We start from the raw sequence: 19,892 nt of genomic DNA on the forward strand, positions 1-19,892 counted from the left end.
GATGGGCTGCTACGGGTTCGCCCAGGTTCAGGAGAACCCGTAGTTAACGTTACGGCCGGTTTGGAGAACCTCCAAATCCCAATCCTGGCTATCCGTCACCACCCCGCCCCTCCCCTCCCAGGAATCTCCACATGGCCTGTTTTGGATGCGAGTTAAGAGCAGGGCCCCCACAGAGGCTCGGGGAGGAGGGAAAATGGGCCTCCTGGAAGTTCCCCTTCCGGCCTCCAGAGCCTGGGGAAGGCAAAAACAGCCTCCCCATCATGGTGCAGGAGGCTGACTAGGCCATGCCCACCAAGCAACCGGGCAGAGACCCCTTTGCTGAAATTTTTGAAGCCCACCCCTGCTTTCATCTCTAGCAAAGGAAAACTCACGGCTTGAGCTGGACTTGAACGGTCTTATTAATGTAGCCCAAGATACCATTTGCCTTTTTAAGAGCCGCATCACACTGTGGGCTCATGTTCACCTTGTAAACAACAAGAACCCTTTCATATGTATTGCTGTCAAGACAAAAATAGAAAAGAAAGAAGAAGAAAAAACTACAAAAAAAGTATCTTCCAGTCCTCTTTGCAGCAGTTATAAACACATAGTTATACTTCGCATAGTTATGGGGCTTAAAGATAAATGCCTGTTCCATGCCACTGAGCATCCAAGGAAAAGCAATTATAATAATGGCTTATTATTATTTAGTATTGCCAAGTGGAAAACATCCTGGGCAAAGACAGGTTAAGCAGAAATAAGCCTAATAAGTCACAAGCAACAGTTAAAATGCCAGCCTGCAGAGGAGTGAACAAGGCACACACCAGGTTTAATGGTGACCTCAGATACGGTATGTCCCTGAAAACGCCTATTCACTCCTTCCAACCCCATTACAGGTGGGCAGTCGAGAGATTGAACTGGAGGTTTCTTCAGGGAGATCAGAAATGGGCAGCTCGGGATGCCTTGGTGCCTTCAGGGAAGACAATAAATAAGCAATAAAGCCAAACCAGATTCTAGACATAAAAGACGATTGCTATGTTGGCTAACAGCTGCAGTTCCATTCGTTCAGCAAATAATTAAGTGAGGCATGTTGGAACGAGATGGGCTTTGTATGTAATAGTAGACTGTTTACCTGCACTTGTCATCTTCTCCTGTCATGATATGAGAAAGTAAAAACTGCAGCGGAAAAAAATGTTTTTGCCCTGAAAGCAGAAAGCTACCCTCTTCGTTGCAATGGAATCCCCACTCCTGATTGATAGAATGGAGAACATGACCACTGTATATGGACACCCCCTCCCACATTGCAATGAAAGGCAAGAATCTATTTTACTGGATTAACCACATGCGTGAATTAAATGCACTATACTAACGATGTGTAAGATTTCTTCATTTTTGCATGGCTGCTACCAAATCAATGTAAATATGACTAAAACGTAACAGTTACAAACTGTAGCAGGCCCCAAACTACTTAGTATCTTAGTTAAATAATTAAAGCGTGAAAAATAAAAACAATAAAATTCAGATCTCCCCCCCCCCCCCCCCGTTTGAACAAATGACTTCTTAAAAATAAGTTTAATGTCTAAAACACAGAGAGAGGGGAGGAGGGGAGGATGGTATTGTTTATATACATGTTTGATACAAAGAAAGACTTATTTGAAAAGATACAAGAGAACCAGAGGATGAAACAGAGTAAATATTAAGGAAATACACCATGTGTCTATAATATACACATTTCCTCTTTAGTTAATGAAAGGAAAAGAGAAAACGAGCCAGACAACTCTAAACAATACGTAGATGAAGAGTTTTTGTTTAAAGTAACGTTAATTTCTTTTCTTTTTCCACAGGTTTTATTCCTACTGTCCGATTGCCCCAAGGCACATATTCTTTTTCCATTCTGCAAAATATTATAAATTTTATAAAGCAAACACATATGCATGTGAACTAAATTAAGTTGCTAACTTAATAAGCATGGTTTATTCTGAAAGCAGAATATGGATTTCTTTCATGTATACAAAAGAACATACCCAGTCCTAATGTATCTTCATATTCAGCGTATAAGCAACAATCGGGAAAGAACAGTAAAATAGCACAAAAATCAATATTTAAACCATGAAAAAAAAATGTTCATCTTATTAACATCTCCATTTTGGGTACTTTAATGCAACTAAGTAATATCATAAAGGTTCAATTAAAATTTGATTTCTAAATATGGGCTATTTTAAAAAAAACAGGTTTGAGACAGCTAAAACACATGAGAATCCTATTTTATACTTTTAACTGCAGTTCTGTTTTGATTTTTCTTCTAATGTCATGAAACACTGCAGTTTCTGAAAGGGGGGGGTGTAGAGATGTTTAATATTTTAAAACTAAGCTTAAACAGCTGCTCTACATATCAAGAGTGTATCTGAAATATAAAAATGGCTAAAAGACAATGCGCACAACAAACTGGTATTTATAACTGCCGAGTATCTTCAGCCATCCGACAATTGCTTTTCACTCCACTGTGACTGAGAGGGTCAGTGCAAAACCCAGGAAAGCTGCCAATGCCAACAAAAACACTGCCCTGAGACCTCATGGCATTTTCTACTATAAATTAACACTTGCATTTTCGGCGAAGATGCCCTTCCAGTCACTAAAGATGGACCTGGAATGAAAGGCTTAACTTCATTTTCTCTGGCTTAAAAAAACAAAAACAAAGGTAGCAGCAGCAGCAGCAGCTACCCCATAGAGATTAAGCCCTGCTTCTCAACTGCAGGAACTGACTTCAGCCAAAAGGTAGCATAAACAGAACACTTTATTATTCAACAAACAGCTCACAGCACGCATCGTGATTGTCCGTGGCTTGTGTATCTTAAAAATCGGAACGCAGAAGGCTCACCATTTGGCATGAAACAAGATCCTTCCAGCAAATACTTGGGCAGATGACCTGAAGAACGAGATCTTACCGGAGTGGGACTGTAGCTGAAAGGAATCTCATACTAAATCCAAACGCCATTCTTGGTCACTTCTGAAAGTAGAGCTGCAAGAATGGGCTCTATTATAGTGGGGGGGGGGGGAGGTAGTTGCCAATGTCTACCCCTTTTAATGTTTAGGCAGACGTCTCTAACTATGTGGCTGCTTTGCGATTCTCTACTAATGAAATCCATGCCAATAAGGCTGGTATATTCCCTTAATCGAGATAGCAATAATGTCTCTCGTAACCGTTTATTGCTAACTTACAAGCCCACATGATGGACTCCTTAACCCATCTGTGGATAGAAGAATAAGAAACTCACTCGCCCGCTCTTTAGGAGGTAGACAAACTATCTTGCTCTCTAGGATTAATAGGATTTGGGTAAACATTTGGAAGAACAATCTCCTGTGCCCAATGAATAATTAAATTTATCTTGCGCATAAAGAAGGGCAGGATCTGGTCTTCACACTAATTTTCCCCAATGGAACACACCCAGGTCATCCTGCACTGATAGGGGCTGTCAGTTTACTAAGCTGCCTAGCAGAGGCTAAGACCAGGCGTAAGGCTGCTTTCCAAATGGGATGCTCGTAAAGATATGCTTAATTGGCTCAAAAGGAATTGGGGTCAACATCCTGAGGACCAATGTTAAATCCCATGTTGAGAAACGGAGAACAACTGGGCAAGAAATAAAAGCCAAACCCCCTGAGAAAAGGCACACAACAAGCCTGTATCCTGAAAGAAAATTTCCCTACCCATCCAAAAATATAATTTGAATGGTGGCAGCTTGCCATGTCAGGGTATTTGATACCAGCATTTTATCTAGATCACCTTATGGGAACCCCAGAATTTCCAGCATTCTAGATTCCTTCTCCTTCACAATCAGTCAAAACATTTGCCAGATCATCTTTCCAGCAGATAATCTTCACTACGAAATCTGAAAACTGGGGTTCACTAAGCACCCCTGTTCAACTTCCAAGCACAATCCCAAAGTCATTTTTGGTCTGGGTGAAGAATGGCTCCCTCCTTCCAGCGATTCTGCTTTGCCCAAAGGAAGCCATAGCCGTTTCTTAATAATTGACATCTATACAGAGAAGTACGGGCTCCTGAGCCAGAAGGGGACGATCACAATTACTCATGCCTTGAGAAGCTTCATCTTGTATGCTATTCTGGACACGATCTATGCCGGTGAAATAGTGTAGAGCAAACCCTCTGGCCATGACATTAGCAGATCATCTATCTCTTCTGCTCTGACATCATGGAAAAATGAGAAATGGCTCACCTGCCTGCTCTCCTCGGTTGCAAAGAAGGAGATCAATAATAAACTGAATATCTGTTATCTTCTAGAAAAACCTTTGGGTAAAATGTCTGCTCTGACTGTGGTGTATTCTGGTGGCTGAGCCAGTTGTGTTCATTGTTTACGTCAGAGGTCCCCAAACTTGGCCACTTTTAAGACTTCAACTCCCAGAATTCTCCAGCCAGAAGTCCACAAATCTTAAAGTGGCCAAGTTTGGGGACCTCTGGTTTACGTGGTCTTCTGCTTACCTCATTTAAGTGATTTGCCTCCTTCTAAAAGGCCCATTGACCTCATGCCTCCCGGGGAAGGGGGATGGACGATGCCAGACTTGTCTATAGCATTGTCCATCCTTCTTAGGAAATCCTTTCCCCTCACCAGATGCTTCAAGTTCAACGACCCCAGATACACTGCCTGAATCTCTGAGCAACTGATTGGCAGGAGGAAGGCCTTAGACTGGGCCATAGGTTCTGAACCAAGAGACACAAAATGACATCCTGCTCAGGTGACATCTATGGCTATCTTCTCTCTGTTTGGCTCTTTGAGAACTATACTTGAGGTGTGTGTGTGTGTGTTTAGAATAGATTACTACAAATCATCATTTCGGGGATCTTCCCCCTGCATAGGACTGTCAGGGTTATTCAGATCCTGGAGTCTATCTATTCCTGTAATGAGAGCAGAAGCAACTGGAGCAGTCTGGAATGAGAAGTAATATTCACCTGGAGGGAACAAGGGAGCTCTTTATGTTTATCACAAAGTTGCAATCTCTAAGGAATTGGAGTTAAGCTAATTCAATTATTTTTCCATTGAGGGAACTGTGATGAAAAGGTCATCCAAACAGGGGTAAAATATGAACCCAATGAGTCCTCAGGTACCCATTACGCCGCCACTCCGGTTAAAAATTCCAACATCAGATTGAAGGGGACGGACATGATCTGGTCCTGATAAACTGAACCATGCACAGGAATCTGAAAAATTTCTGGTAGGCTTATCAGCATACTCAGCATGAACCACCAAAGAGGCTAGCCAACTGTTTGGAATAAAGGCCTCTAACCTTAGTCATCACAGTCTCCAGAATGAAGGTCAACTATCTGATGAACCTGTTTAGTGCCTTGGAAAGAATGGAGACCGGGCCAGAGCTTCCTTCCTGGTTTGGAACATATTTTCCAGAGTGAGTTTGCAGGATGGTCCAGAGATGGTATTATCACAGCCAATTGGCCTCGAGACTGGGTTGAAGCTGAAGCCACGCCTCTGGGCTCCTCTCCTCTGACTCCAGTCTGGCCAAAGAGAGGTTGTAATTCTTGACTCCTGAGCTGATTCAACTTTTTTCTCGACTCATCTTGCTTCCTTTTCACAAGGAGACCTTTCCTTCACTTCCCAGTAAGTCCCTGCTATTAGCTGAGGTTTTTCCAGCTACTCGAGGGTTAAATCTCAGGGCTTGGAGGCTCCGGTGGCTGGGTTGCTGTCCCGGCGGCCATTTTGCCTGGCGACCACGTGGGGCTTTTGAAAGGGCAGATCGGCACCGGTGGGGACTAAAGGGCTCTGGTATTCTATTGCACTGATTATTCATGCATGTTCTATGACATCTACTATTCTCCATTGTGTCTTCCCTTTCTTTGAAACTGGAAGGTAGGAATCTCTCCTTCAGTTTGTCTCTGAACTGTCCCACATGCTCCAACTAGATTGTCTACTTTACCAGGGAGCTGATAGCATCAATTTGAAGGATATTTCTTCTAAAACGTTTCTCCCCATCCCTGATGACTATTCTTATGTTGTCATGAGTATTCCTATGCATACCTCTAAGTGAAACCATCTAGGAAGAAAAGGCAAAAGGGCAAATAAGAAGCTAGCGACATCTATTCTCTTCTTTATGTTGTTTCTGCTGATGATAGGGCCTTTCTATTGGCCTTATTTTCAATTATGATCAGGTCAATCAATTCCCCAGACATTTTCTTGTAAATTCTGCTCACAATAGTGGTCTGGAGCAATGGTTTCTGTGAGACTGCTGAAAGTACAATCTGGCCTACATTGAGGTCCCGGAGGTCACATGGTTCTGTTTGCACATCTGCCATCGGCTTGGCTCTTCTACAGACCTTGGTTATCTCCTCTTTCAGATATCTCTGCTCTTTGGGCAATGCTCTGAATAATTATCAGGGCCAAAGTGTCACACCTCTATCCACCATGGATGTTAGGCCAGATAGAAAACTGTGCAGTTTTGAGAACGTACCGGAGCGAGCGGTCTCTTGTCCATTCCATAGGGTCTCACAGACTCATCTGGAAATTCTACCTGGTGCTGCCAAAAAGGATCCCTGATGGTGGCTCCAGTTAGCATGAGTTACCATCATGCGGCTCCTTTTCTGAACCAAACTGCCTGCTCTGTGGGTGAGGCACTTGGCTCATTCACAGCACTGCAATTATCTAATGAGAACTTCAATTGGAAGATACGATCACTATAGTATATAGACTTTTCCTGCATAACTTGAGGCCCCATTGGAGCACAGGCTGTTTCTGTATAGGACAGCATCTACATTTAACAAATCTTATCAAGCAGCTGCTTGTAATAAAACAAAGGTCTTCAACTTGGGAAAGTAGAGTCTAAAATTCTGAAGTTGATTTTAGTGGATCTTAGTGCGTTTCAAATGCTGTAAAAGAAAGCTGGCTTCCTCTCCACTTGGCAATACTAAATAAGCCTTTGGCAAAGCAGACTAGCGTAACGGCTTAAGCTGATGTATCACCCAGAAGGTCTAGTCCCCTAAGTCTACATGATCAACATCACTCCAGGAGGATAATTTCACTGGAATCAAAACTAAAAGGTTGCAGCCTTTCTCCAGCTCCCCCTGTAAAATAACGTACATGGGATTTGATATAACAAAATGACTTTAGCAGAACCATCCATTGCTACTTAGTTGAAAATCCAACTAAAATTCCCGCTCTGTCTTATGCTTTTTGTGATTTTCTTTGGCTTCTTCCAGTGCCTCTCTGAAATTTTGCAGGGAAGGCTTGTGGTATCCCATACAACAAAAGCTTATATCCATGCCTTTCTAGAGCTGCTGAGTCAGCGGCACGTGTACCAGTGTGCTGATTTTTCTACTGGGATGCTTGTTATTTACTCATAGCACCTCTTTTAAACAAATATCAGTGTAGACAACTATCCTTTTGTGTCAACCTCTTCTTATAAGATTTCATAGTGTTACAGGTTCTATAAAGGTAGATCCTTATGATCAAAATTAACTTCGCCATTTTGCTATCTTCCAAAGTGGATTTTGGATTTTCTTTGATTGCATTAGGCATTCTTTTTCCCTTTCACAACTTTGACTGAATAAAATAAAGCAAATGACCGTTGGCTTACCTGAATGGTCGTTCTCTAGGCGTTCTCTAGTTCTCACAGCACACTCCACAAGGAGCGCCGCGACTACGGCCGCTTGGTCTACTCAAGTGCCTATTGAAGAGATCTGCAGGGTGGCTACCTGGTCCTCGCCGTCACCGTTCATTTGGAATTACAGACTGGACTCCTTTGCCTCTGCAGAGGCTTCATTTGGAAGGAGGGTCTTACAGCGGGTCCTGCTAACCAGGACGTTCCTCCTTCCCACCCTGGGACTTCATAGCTTGGGTATGTCCCATGCTTGGACACTCCAAGCAGCGCCTAGGAGAATGACCGTTGGCTTACCTGAATGGTCGTTCTCTAGGCACTGCAGGGGTGACCAACCCCGCCCCGGGGTTGTCTGAGGGTGTGTGACTTATCACCTCTATGGCATAGACCTTTCTCCACACAGCATCCTTCTGGGTCTCTCATACCTTCATTTTTTAAACTGAGCCTCTGAGGGGAGCAAGCGGCGTGGCTACACAATCTTTGAACTCAGTCCTTGGGCAGCAAGCTGAAGTTAACCCATGCTTGGGCACTCCAAGCAGCACCTAGGAGAATCTATAGTTTAATCTAGATTATAAATGGCAATAAAGAAATTGTTCTTATCTTTGTTTAGTCCAAGTGGGTTTTTTTTCTGATCTGTCATTGTGTAGCTGCATTGTAACTTTATAGTCCTAATATTAGAACTAAAAATCATTCTTACAATTAGATCTTAGTATTACAGATTTACATAAAATTAAATAATCCCTGTAACATCAATATTAATCTGTTATCTTGTAATTTCATGTGGCCTCTGTTAGTATCAGACTAGATTTTTGGGGGGGTACTATTTTTAGTCTGTTATCTCATGTAACTTATATGACATTTACTACCGGATTCTAATCTCTTTTTAAAATTTCAATAGTGAGAACAGTTTGAGTTAGATTTTAGCATCCTACCATTATGTGTTATTAATCCATATCATTATGCTGATTTACTGACTTTTAAAGCCAATTGCTAAACTGTACTTTATACTAAGGCTAAACGGCAGGAGAAGATACTCTCTCTGGGTGTTTGCGTGTCCAGAAGCTCTTAATGCGCCTACTCTGGATAAAGAAGTTCAAAAGCTTGGAAATGTCTGCCTAGAATAATTCTGTGAATCCCCCAAGATGAGTTCACTCTTTGTCAGAAGTGGGAGGCTCACAAAGAAAGACCACAAAACGTTTCAAACAAAAGCAGCTGCCATTCCTTGGCTACAGTGATCTGGTACTCCAAGCCCAGGCCTCTCGCACAGCACCAGTTCTCTAGTGAATAAAGCACAAAGACAGGCAATTATGGTTGTCCAGTATGAACAAATTGAACCTAGCTGAGCTGCCACCTGCCTGTGCAAAGCTCAGCTCAAAACTATTTACAGAACCAACCTAATGCTTCTTTTGACACCCTTCCCCGTCACCTTTCGGTAGCTGCTCACCTGAATCAGCAAGTATTCTAGGTTTGCAAGAACCAGCGCGGCAGAGGGGGGGGGGGAGGAAACAGGCTCATCACAGTATGGCTGTTCTTTAGTACAAGGAATGTTACCTACAAACCGGACGCTATTATTTTCCTCCACACCAAAGTTCCGGTCCAACTCCATTCCCATGCACAAATAGAGGTCTACGCTTGCAGATGCACAAGATGTGACAAAGGAAAATTTGAGGTTGGTTTTTTTTTAAGTTTCTTCAGAAGCAAATGTTGAGATAGTCCGAACGGCAAACAATTTATTACTTAAAATTTATCTCTCTCTCTTTCCAGCACATAATATCATGTTTAGCATATAACATCATCTAACATCATGTTTAGGGTGTCCCATACAGGAAAATACATGGGTACATGGATGTAGCATGGATGTAGCAGAGGATCAGGACTTATCAGTTATGACCATCATGTTTACTTTTTGGACATGTGCCACCAGCCCTCCAAGGTAGACCAAACATGAAAAGCAAAGACACACAGGCTAATACAACTTTTCTTTTTGTTTTCTGTCCTTAAGAGTCAGCCTTGGCTCCTGGCAACTTCATGTAGACATCCATGCAGTTCTCTTGACAGGTTTTGTTGGAAGCGGTTACTTTCTTTTTAGGGCTAAGAAAGAGTGGCCGCTCACTTTATCCTATTAGTAGAACCCACAGCCTCCTGCTTACTAGCTCAGTGCAAGAATTATTTCCCCAAAACGTTGTTAGTTCTCATTTTGATGTCATTTTATCACCTAGAAGTTAACTGAATATTATTGCTGGAATTTTACCTGCTGTTAAATTCTGCTTGTTCTTATTCTTTTTTTTTTTTTTTGGGGGGGGGGGGACACCTTGAAAAGCTTCATAATCTCTAATTATGGATTGTACTTTAAGAAGCATTTTTACCAATAAAACAGCATTACGGAAAACTGCTGCTATGTTAACAAATTAGGCCGTAATCAATCTTAACTAAAAGAACACACTATTTTTGACTTGAAATCAGCAAATTACAATTTACATATTTTGTACAAAGTTGAGTGACAGCACATTTTATTCTGATGGTATTTTAAAAATCTATAGAATTTATAGTGCTTTACACAAACACCATGATAGGAAAAAAAGAAAAGAGAATCAGTAGCTTAAAGTATATATTTTTTCCTATTACTTAAGCCCTTACACATGTGCTTCTATGTTTTCAGGACAGATTTTGATGTACTGATTTTTAGTTTAACAACCGACTGCACGCATTCCCCTAAATCACAAGTAAGGATGCATAAAAGGGGACTTCTCTCGAAATTATTCTCTATTTCCTCTGGAATAATATGAGCAGAACATTCTCTGATATATTTCTGAAGTGCATTATTTATTTATTCAAATTCATATGCTACCCAAATTTCACAAATAAAACATTAAAAACAAGAGCAAATGAAGAATAAACAATAAGCAAGGAAGACAAAAATAAGATAGGAACAAAATTATTCCAGATAAGAGCTATTTATGATGTTCCAGGCGTGAGCTGGTCTTGAATCCTTGTGTCTGGTCCACAAATCATTTCCTGTTATGGAGAGTAGGAATTAGCTACCGTGTTTCCCCCCAAAATAAGACAGGGTCTTATTTTCTTTTGCCCCCTGAAATAAGTACTTGGCCTTATTTTCGGGGAGGTCTTATTATTTTTGAGGTGCAGGAGGTGGTGAGCGTGGTCACCTCATGGCTGCTGCTGTGTTGCAATATTTTCAAGAAGGGCTTATTTTCGGGGGAGGGATTATTTTAGCGCATGCGCTCAAAAGCCCAATTGGGCTTGTTATCCAGGGAGGTCTTATTTTCAGGGAAACAGGGTACCTTTGAAATATTCAGATTGATTCATTCCGTGGGGGAAATGAAAAGTTCTGAGAGAAAGCAGAATATGAGGTGGACAAAGTACCTTGTTTTGCACATTAATCACGCAGCCGTTTGTTTAGCAAACAGACTGTGCTGCTGCAGAATGAGATCTGAATAAGTAAACTAAATACTTGTAAACTGGAGAAACATTTGTCATCCACACATCTTCAAAATACAAACATACTGAGACAAAAGTAGTAAAACAGCAAGGACTGAACTGTCTTATGCTTTCAGTCAAAAGAGGAAATTATTTCTCATTCACCCTTTATAAATCTTGATTTCTTACACCAAAATATGGCACTTACCCACCCCACCAAAACAGCAGCAAAATCCCTGAACATAAGACTATTTTTTCAAGTGTCAAAATTATAACTCTTAACTGAAACCTGTCAAGAGAATCCGTATGGTTATTAGACATCAAAGTCTCTGATTTCTCATTTCACAGAATGGAAAAATAATGAAACTATAGTACAACTTTCTGATAAAACTGTACTAACAAAAATATTAAATATGGTTAATGCTCATTTCTCCATTAATAGTCAACATAATTGAAGTCTAGTAAGAATATTCAGAATACCAGCAAAAGACTATTGTGTAAAAACACTGAGATGCATTAAAAATTAGAAAATAAACCTAAGAGATCTTAATATTTTAAAATGTTAAATAATATAGTCGACAGATTAAGTTTAAAAATATTCCTTAGGATTTCCACTGAGATTACTTGTCATCTATAATTATGCAAGAGAGTCTGTAGCAGATCAAAAAACAGTATTTGAACAAAAGTACTAGTCACTGCTTGTACTGACATTCTGTGCCTATTTATTTGAACAGAAATCCAAAAATTTAAGGACTTAGTTCCTATCAGATTTGCACTGCGGAGGCAGGACACAGAGTAAATACAGTTACTCATTTGAGGTAATAACTTGTTTGTGCAGATCCTGCACCTCTATCAAAAGAGCAAAACAAAGTCTGAACTATTAACTATGCCATAGATTTAACCTGCTAAGTGGTTTGCTGGTGATAGCTGTGGATGTATTTTCCGGTACATTAACATTTAAAGATTAAGAATTCCTTGCAGTTCACAACACATGCAGGCCTAAAAGATTCAGTGTAATCTAAACTAAGATCACAAAACAGGACTTGGTATAAATTAAACCATTTTCAGAACAATGGGGCTGTAGTATCACCGGTAAGACCCAAAACAGACCAATGAAAGATTTTAAGTTTTTGAAACTCATCAGAAGTGATAACAGTTACAACAGAACTCCTATAACATACACATGCCCTTCTGAGAGGGAAAAAAAGATAATTCTTTCACAGTGGGACTCTGGTTCTTGAAGAGAGTGGTTGATGGAAGCTAAGATACAGAAGGTGAGAATTCAGCTTCAGAGAAAGAGCTCTTATGTATCGGAAGCAAACCCTGACAAAAGGCACTTGTTCCCAAGTCAAATAACCAGTCCAAATGAATCCCAAACATAGGCATAAATAAATAAAGCTAGTTGCAACCAGATTGGCTCACGCAGGACATTTCAACCTACCCATTCATTTCCTCCTACAACCATCCGCAACTGTTAAAACAGCTTTTACTTCAACCCATTGAGGGCACTACTGATGAGCTGTCATTTCTCTCTCTAGATTCAGGAACTCTTCAAAGACAGAAAAATGGTCTGTACCATGTGAGGCAGCCAGACTGGCTAGAAATATAGCACAAGAAACCAAGCTTGAACGCTGTGTTCCTCGTACACCAACATTCAAACATAACTTTCAGATAAGGTAACTCCTTCAGAACACTGAGATTTTACGGAAATCTTGAGAGATACCAGCAGGATTTTATAGCATCAGACCTACAACAAGCCTGCCATTAACCACAGTGGCTCTCAAGTTACGACCACAACTGGGCCTCAAATTTATGTTGCTACATGAAACATTTGTTAAGTGAGTTTTGCCTCATCTTATGACACAATTAGGTGAATCATTGCATTTGTTAAGTTAGTAACACATTAAGTAAACCTGGTTAGCCATCAAAGCAGATCACATGACCCCGGGACACTGCAACCGTCATAAATAAGAAACAAGTGGCCAAGCATCTGTGTTTGGATCCATGAGGATGCTGCAAGGACCGTCAAGGTGAAAAACAGTCACAAGTCACTTTTTGCAGCACCATTGTAACTTTGAATAAACACTATTGTAAGTCGAGGACTACTTGTATACACTAAGAACTTCTTCCATGCAACAATTTTTAACCAGACCATGGCTTAACCCATTGTGGTCCACAAGCAGGAGTCAGCTGAACCCTCTGGCTAAACAATTATCTTTGCAACATCCTCTCATGAGCAGAAACTGAGCCCAATTACACTTCTCCAACATACTGTAGGCGCCCCAAAGCCAAGGGGTCCCCAAACGTGGCAACTTTAAGACTTGCGGAATTCAACTCCCAGAATTCTCCACCCAGCAGAGCTGGCTAGATAATTCTGGGAGTTGAAGTCCACAAGTCTTAAAGTTGTCAAGTTTGAAGACCTCTGTAATACACAAACACCATCGATTAAACACGTGTCTCTGGACAAGTCCTGCATCCCAGCCCCCGAATGCGTCCCGGGGCCAATGCCCCCAAAAGAAAAGACACCCTTCGCCCCATCTTCAACGCTGCCATCCCCAACGTTGGGTCTCCCTCCTCCCCCCCCCCCAAAAAAAATCCCGGACTTCCTTCCGATCCGTCGGCGGAGACTCCTCAAGTTTCCCCCAGAAGCTACGGAACTCCCGCTTTTGAAAGCCCCCGAGCGGCGCCGCGGGGGCTGCCTTTCCTGCCGGGGTCCTCCCCGAGGCTGGCGGCACACGTGCCCGGAGCGGCCTCAGGCGACACTCGGCGGTGACCCCGGCCGTGCCCTCTGCGCGGAGGAGGCTCCGGGCGGCCGGCTGGTCGGACGACCCCGCTTTCCTCCAACCCACCCCAACACTCGGGGGTTCTCCGGGTCCTCGGGGCCACGCTCCCCACCCTTCCTCGGAGACAGACCCCTGCCGGAGCCTCTGCCGGGGGGGAGGGGGAGCCCTCCACATGCCCGGTGGGCGCACCGGGGCTTTTATGCGAGGGGAAGGGAGGGGGAGGAGGGACGCCCCCCTCCCCTCACGGGAAAATCCGCGGATGAGGCCGCCCCCCGCCCCTCCCCCTTCACCAAGGGAGGGGTCTTCTCTCCCCCCACCGCGCGCCGCATCCGCGTGAGGCGACTCCCGCCGCTCCGGCCTCAGCGGGAGCCCCGAGCCAGGCCGGGGCCTAGCGTGCCGCCATGAGGAGCTGGCTCCCTCGCTCGCCCGGCCTCGCCCGCCGCCGCCTCGCCTCACACTCACTCTCGGGTCCCGGCCGGGGCCGGGCGCGCCCCTCAGCCGCCGCTGCCTCGTCCTCCATGAAGCCGCCGCCGCCGCCACCACCTCACGAACCCGCCATCCTCCTCCTCCTCCTCCTCACGGCCGCCGCCGCCGCCGCCGCCTGTGGGAAGGGGAGTGTGCGCGCGGCCGGCACAGCGGCTGCGATCCGGCTCTTCCCGGCCCTCCCTCCGCGCGGCCGCTCGAGGGAAAAAAAAACGGGGGGGGGAGTTGAGGCGCTCGGAGCAGCAGCAGCAACAACCTGGCTCGGCGGGAAGGAAGACACGGAGACTGGAACGCGAGGGGAAGTGGCGGGGGGGGGGAAGCCCAGGCGGGAGTAAAAAAAAAAAAAGAAGCAGCAGCGTTCCTGCCGCGCGCGCGCGCCCAGGAAAACCCGGAGCTTGAAGCGGAGCCGCGGATCAGGAAGGCGGCGGCGGCGGTGGCGGCTGCAGCAGCAGCAGCGACGCTCGGTGTGCGGTTGTAAGGAGAAAGTGCGGGAGGAAGCGCCGGGCGTCTAACAGTTCATCCGCCAAGGGCTTCCCCTCCCGGCGGGGTGCCAGGAGAAGTGGGTTCCCTGGTCAGCCTGGCCTCCTGCAAAAGATGCCCGCATGGGTACCAGAGACGCTTTGTGAAGTGGGGGGGGGGGGGGACAGGATGCTTGGAAGCCCCCCCCCTCCGCAAGTGGTGTATTAACCATTAGGCAGACTAAGCACGTGATTAGGGCACCGGGTCCAAAGGGGGCACCACAAAATTGAGAAAGGAACAAAAGAAAAACCCAATGAAGATTTGTACAATGTTATATATTTTCAGACAATCCTCTGAGGAAGTCAAGCCAGGACTAAATTACATTGGGTGCATTGCCCGCTTCACTAGGATGAGGCTGAAAAGGATTTGCGTGGCCACTTCCAACCTTGTTCTAGCAACTGCTGTGCAGCTTCCAGACAGTCTTGGCGTAGGTTGTCTGGGACAATCATTTGAGACCACCCAAGCAAAAATTATGCTGCTGAATCCGAACGGCTCGCCTGATTGCGAGTAGATTCGTAAATCCCGAGTCTGCCCTCTCCTTCCGAGAGCTGCTTAATCCAAAAGGTATTCCCAGACAGAGTGCATATTGCACAGGTTTTAAGAAGATTTTTTTTTAAACAAAAGCATTCAAGAAAGAGGAATGGTAATATTGCAGTAGAAATAGCCCTTGGCTCACAATCATTCATTTAGTGACTATTTGCATTGACAGGGGAATAAGTGACTTAGATTTGCTATAAGGGCTGTGGTTTTCCCAGTTGCAATATATGGCTGTGAAAGTTGGACCATAAGGAAGGCTGAGCGCCAAAGAATGGAGGCCTTTGAACTCTGGTGCTGGAGAAGACTCCTGTGAGTCCCTTGGACTGCAAGGCCATCCAACCGGTCAGTCCTAGAGGAGATCAACCCTGACTGCTCTTTAGAAGGCCAGATCCTGAAGAGGAAACTCAAGTACTTTGGCCACCTAATGAGAAGGAAGGACTCCCTGGAGAAGAGCCTCATGCTGGGAACAATGGAGCGCAAAAGAAGAAGGGGACGGCAGAGAAGGAGGTGGCTGGATGGAGTCACCGAAGCAGTCGGTGTGAGCTTCAATGTGAGCTTCAATGGATGGTAGGGGACAGGAAGGCATGGAGGAACATAGTCCATGTGGTCGCAATGGGTCGGACACAACTTCACAACTAACAACAACCAAGTGACTTATGACCATTTTTCACACTTGCAACCAGAGCAGCCTCCCAAATGGTCATGTGATCAAAATGCTCAACAGCTGGTATCATATTTATGATGCTTGCAGCATCCCGGGGTCACGTGATCCCCTTTAGCGAACTTCCGACAAGCAAAGTCAATAGGGAAACCAGATTCGCTTAACAGCCGTGTTTCTCATAACAACCGCAATGATTCACTTAACAATGGCGGCAAAAAAAAGGTCGTAAAATGGGATAAAACTCGCTTAAGAACGGTCTTGCTCAGCAAGAGAAGTTTTAGTAAGCTTGATTGTGGTCGTTAAGTCGAGGACTACCTGTATTAGAAAGACAACGCCACATTAGTCAGAATATAGTAGTTGCTACAGGTGTGTCCTTGCCCTGTTGACTGAAGTTTTTAATATATATCCTACAGTATCGCTGCATGCCATCAGATGGCATTTAGGTGTAAAGCGCTTTCAAAAACATAATTATATCTATCAGCAGGCAACGAACCAACTCATCATCTTCTATTTGTTTGGAATTCATTGCAGGGTGTTTGAGTTGCAGTTGAGGTGCTGCAACAGAAAATTAGGGAGGCGTTTTGTTTTTTCTTTTTTAAATGAGGGTTGCTTCATTTTACAAGTCATTTGTGGGAGGAACCTTTTCACCTTCTCATTAGGAATGCTAACTTAAGATACTTCCACGGGGAGTGCAGCTGATCAGGTCAGTCCCTAGCACAGGCATTTACAAAAAAAACCAATAACCCACGAGTCCATAGGTCTGTCCCTCGATGATGCAAGAGTCTTGGTGTGGCTTTATTTATTTAGTGCCTGGTAAAAATGTTAAAAAGCACATCACAATTAAGAGTCCCAAGGAGCAAGCCTGAAACTATTTACTCTGTTTACAAAGGTAGGCTATTCATATAGTCAGTAGGTGTTGGAGTTGCATAAAGTCTCTGGAATTTTCTTGACAGCGACCCTGGATTGTGTAGGGATCCTACAGTTGGGCGTCCCCAAGGGGAGAGAAGGGGAGAGAAGAGAGAAGGGGAAATAGAATAGAACAGAACAGAATACAATAAAATAGAACAAAAAATAGACTAGACTAGACTAGAACAGAACAGGAAGGGACCTTGGAGGTCTTCTAGTCCAGCCCACTGCTCAAACAGGAGAACCAATACCTTTTCAGATAAGTGATTGTCTAGTCCCGTGATGGCAAACCTATGCCACCCATGCTGGAGGTGACACCCAGAGCCCTCTCTATGGGCACACATGCTGTCACAAGGTACCCTTCTGGTTTTATGTGCGCACACGCCGGCCAGCTGATCTTTGTGGGCACCAGAACACTGGAAAATGGCCCCAAAAAAGCCCCAAAAGCAGGCCATTTTCAGGCCATTTTTCAGGCTGTTTTTCAGACTGTTTTTTTGGGCTGTTTCCAGGCCATTTTTGGGCTGCTTTCAGCATTCCAGCCAGCTGGTCTTCGTGGGCACCAGAGCACTGGAAAACGGCCTGAAAATGGCGCAGAAATGGCCAAAACCAGGCCATTTTTGGGACCGTTTTCATGGCTGTTTTCAGGCCATTTCCAGTTGTCTAAACTCCAGGGATGGAGCGCCCACAATTTCTGAAGAACAGCTGAAGGCTAATTCTCCCACGACAGCAGCCAGGTGATCCTGGCCACCTCCTGGCTTAAAACCCATCCCTACAAGAAGACCTCGGGAAAGCACTCCTCCTAAGAAAGGACTTTAGCATCTAGATGCTTCGGACCAGCCATCCAAACAAGGCCAATTGTGGTGTGGGTGCAGGAAGCGACCACCTAAAACTGTGCCATGTTACCCTCTCTGCCCAGTGCACCGATGCCCTCTGTCCAAGATCAGGAGCTGGAAACAGGAGGGGACGGAGACGTTTTCCTTACTCAGCACCGAACATTGCCTCGCCGAGAGTCCGTTCAGGGCATGATTTACAAGGCTGATTGCTGATTAGATTGTTCTGTCCAGTTGCACAATAAATAAAAACTGCTTACTCTCCTAAGGGGAGTCATGCGGGCGTGCATGCAGGGGTGGGGGGGGGTTGACCTGCGGCACGATGCATCTTCGTAGCCCTGTGAGATTTATTGCTTGTTCGAGAACTTCATCGGACTCCTTTAAATGAGTCCCGTTTGGCCTTCCTTCAGCTGGCAGTCCATTATCCTCTCTGGCAGCTGTTGGGAGCCTTGTTGTCTTGGCTTCACCATCTTAAGTGCTCTTGGCCTGCGGAAACCTCTTCGGACAATGCCGCACAAAATCTCCTTGGGATGTTTGAAACTGGACTGGAGGTCACCGCTTTAGTGCAGGTCGTCCTCGACTTATGACCAAAGTTGATCCCGCCCCCCAAATTCTTCTTGCGAGGTGAGACGCTTTCTGAGTGAGTTTTGCCCCACTTTACGACTTCTCTTACCACAGTTGTTAAGCGAATCGCTGCGGCGGTTAAGAAGTCAATAACCCCGGCTTTTCACCGAATCTGGCTTCCCTATTGACTCGTCAGAACGTCGCAAAAGTGGACATTGCAACGGTCATAAGTGGGAGTCAGTTGCCACGCGTCCGAACCTTGGCCACGTGATTGTGAGGATGACACAATGGTCCTAGGTGTGAAAAATGGCCCTAAGACACTTTTTTCAGTGACGTGACTTCGAACAGTCCCTAAATGAATCATCGTAAGTCGAGGACTTGTTGAGTAACCAGCTCTCCACTTGGAGGGTTGTATCCCGATGAGATCAAACACGTTTGCTGTCCTGTCAGCCTGGGTACAACAGCCACCCAGCGTAGGGCTTGGATAGTGTCAAGAGGCCTCATATAAATTTAATAAATGTGTACTTTGTAGGCCGGGCCCTCACGACGGCGAAATATTTTAGCTTTTCGTGTTCCTGCACACCTGGGCTTGCTTGCTTGGTTAGCTCGTGGCTTGGGTGTGATGCGAAACCACAAACATTGGGTTGGGTAGGCTGGGATGGAGCTGGGCAGAGAACGGCATGGCTGGGCTACTGGAAGTTCGTGGGGGTTCGTGAGAACCTCTAGCTAAGATTCTGTGCAGTTCGGGGAACCCCCAAATCCCACTCCTGGCTGGCCACGCCCACCCTGCCCTAACCCTCTCAGGAGTCCCCCCACGGCCCGTTTTGGATGCAGGTAAGTGCAGGGTGTGCACAGAGGCTTGGGGAGGGCAAAAAATGGGCCTCCCGGAAGTTTGGGAACGGGCCCATTTCCGGCCTCCAGAGGGCCTCTGGCTGTTTTCACACTCCCGGAGGCTCAAGGAAAGCTTCCAAAGCCCAGGGAGGGCAACCCCGCTGTGGTGCAGGCTGACTAGGCCACGCCCACCCAGCAAAAAAGAATGCCTTTCTTAAGAGGTCTCTAAGGGAGCGTGCATAAGCGCACCAATGTGCCTCCCGGCCCTGTCCCACTGTCCCCATTTTTATGTACTCTCTTTATGTGTTTATGGCTATGTTTTGCTTGTTTTATCCATTTATTTGTGCCGTTTTTCCATGTGTTTCTCATACTTGTTTCCTTGTACTTACTGACAAATAGAAATAAAAGAAATAAAATAAAACTGGGCAGAGAACCCCTTGCTACAATCTTTGAAGCCCACCAGTGGCGGGTTCCGGATCTTGTCACAACCGGTACGTTGGGACGGGGACGGGCTTCCTCGTCGGGCACACGCACTGCGCATGCATGCGCACGCCACTGCCCTGCGACACCCAGCTGCTTGGCAGAGGTCGCGCAGGTGTTGTGCGCGTGGGCGCAATTGGCCCGTTTGCCTCAAAAAGCGGTAAGGAGGGCGGGCAGGCGGGTTGGCCAAACGAGCCACAGTTCCGGTACAGTGGCCGCTGCTCCCGACTAGCACCAATACACCCGTACCAGGCCGTACTGCCTGGAACTCAC

General features: G+C 45.2%; 1 protein-coding gene across 2 annotated transcripts in view; it reads right to left on the reverse strand.

Annotated features, from left to right (window-relative positions):
• ZNF609 (zinc finger protein 609) overlaps positions 1–14,563 on the reverse strand; it is a 69,789-nt gene extending 55,226 nt beyond the window's left edge. The window contains exon 1 of one of the 2 annotated variants that reach the window (XM_081964446.1): positions 14,271–14,563. The gene's annotated coding sequence lies outside the window, so the exon portion shown is untranslated. Of the gene's footprint in view, positions 1–12,466; positions 12,651–14,270 lie in introns of those variants that run through there. The other variant, XM_081964447.1, reaches the window with a different exon arrangement.
• Positions 14,564–19,892: the final 5,329 nt, after the last annotated feature.

Source organism: Natrix helvetica, assembly GCF_964273705.1.
Source record: "Natrix helvetica genome assembly, chromosome: 12".
In the NCBI taxonomy this organism is placed as follows: Eukaryota; Metazoa; Chordata; class Lepidosauria; order Squamata; family Natricidae; genus Natrix; species Natrix helvetica.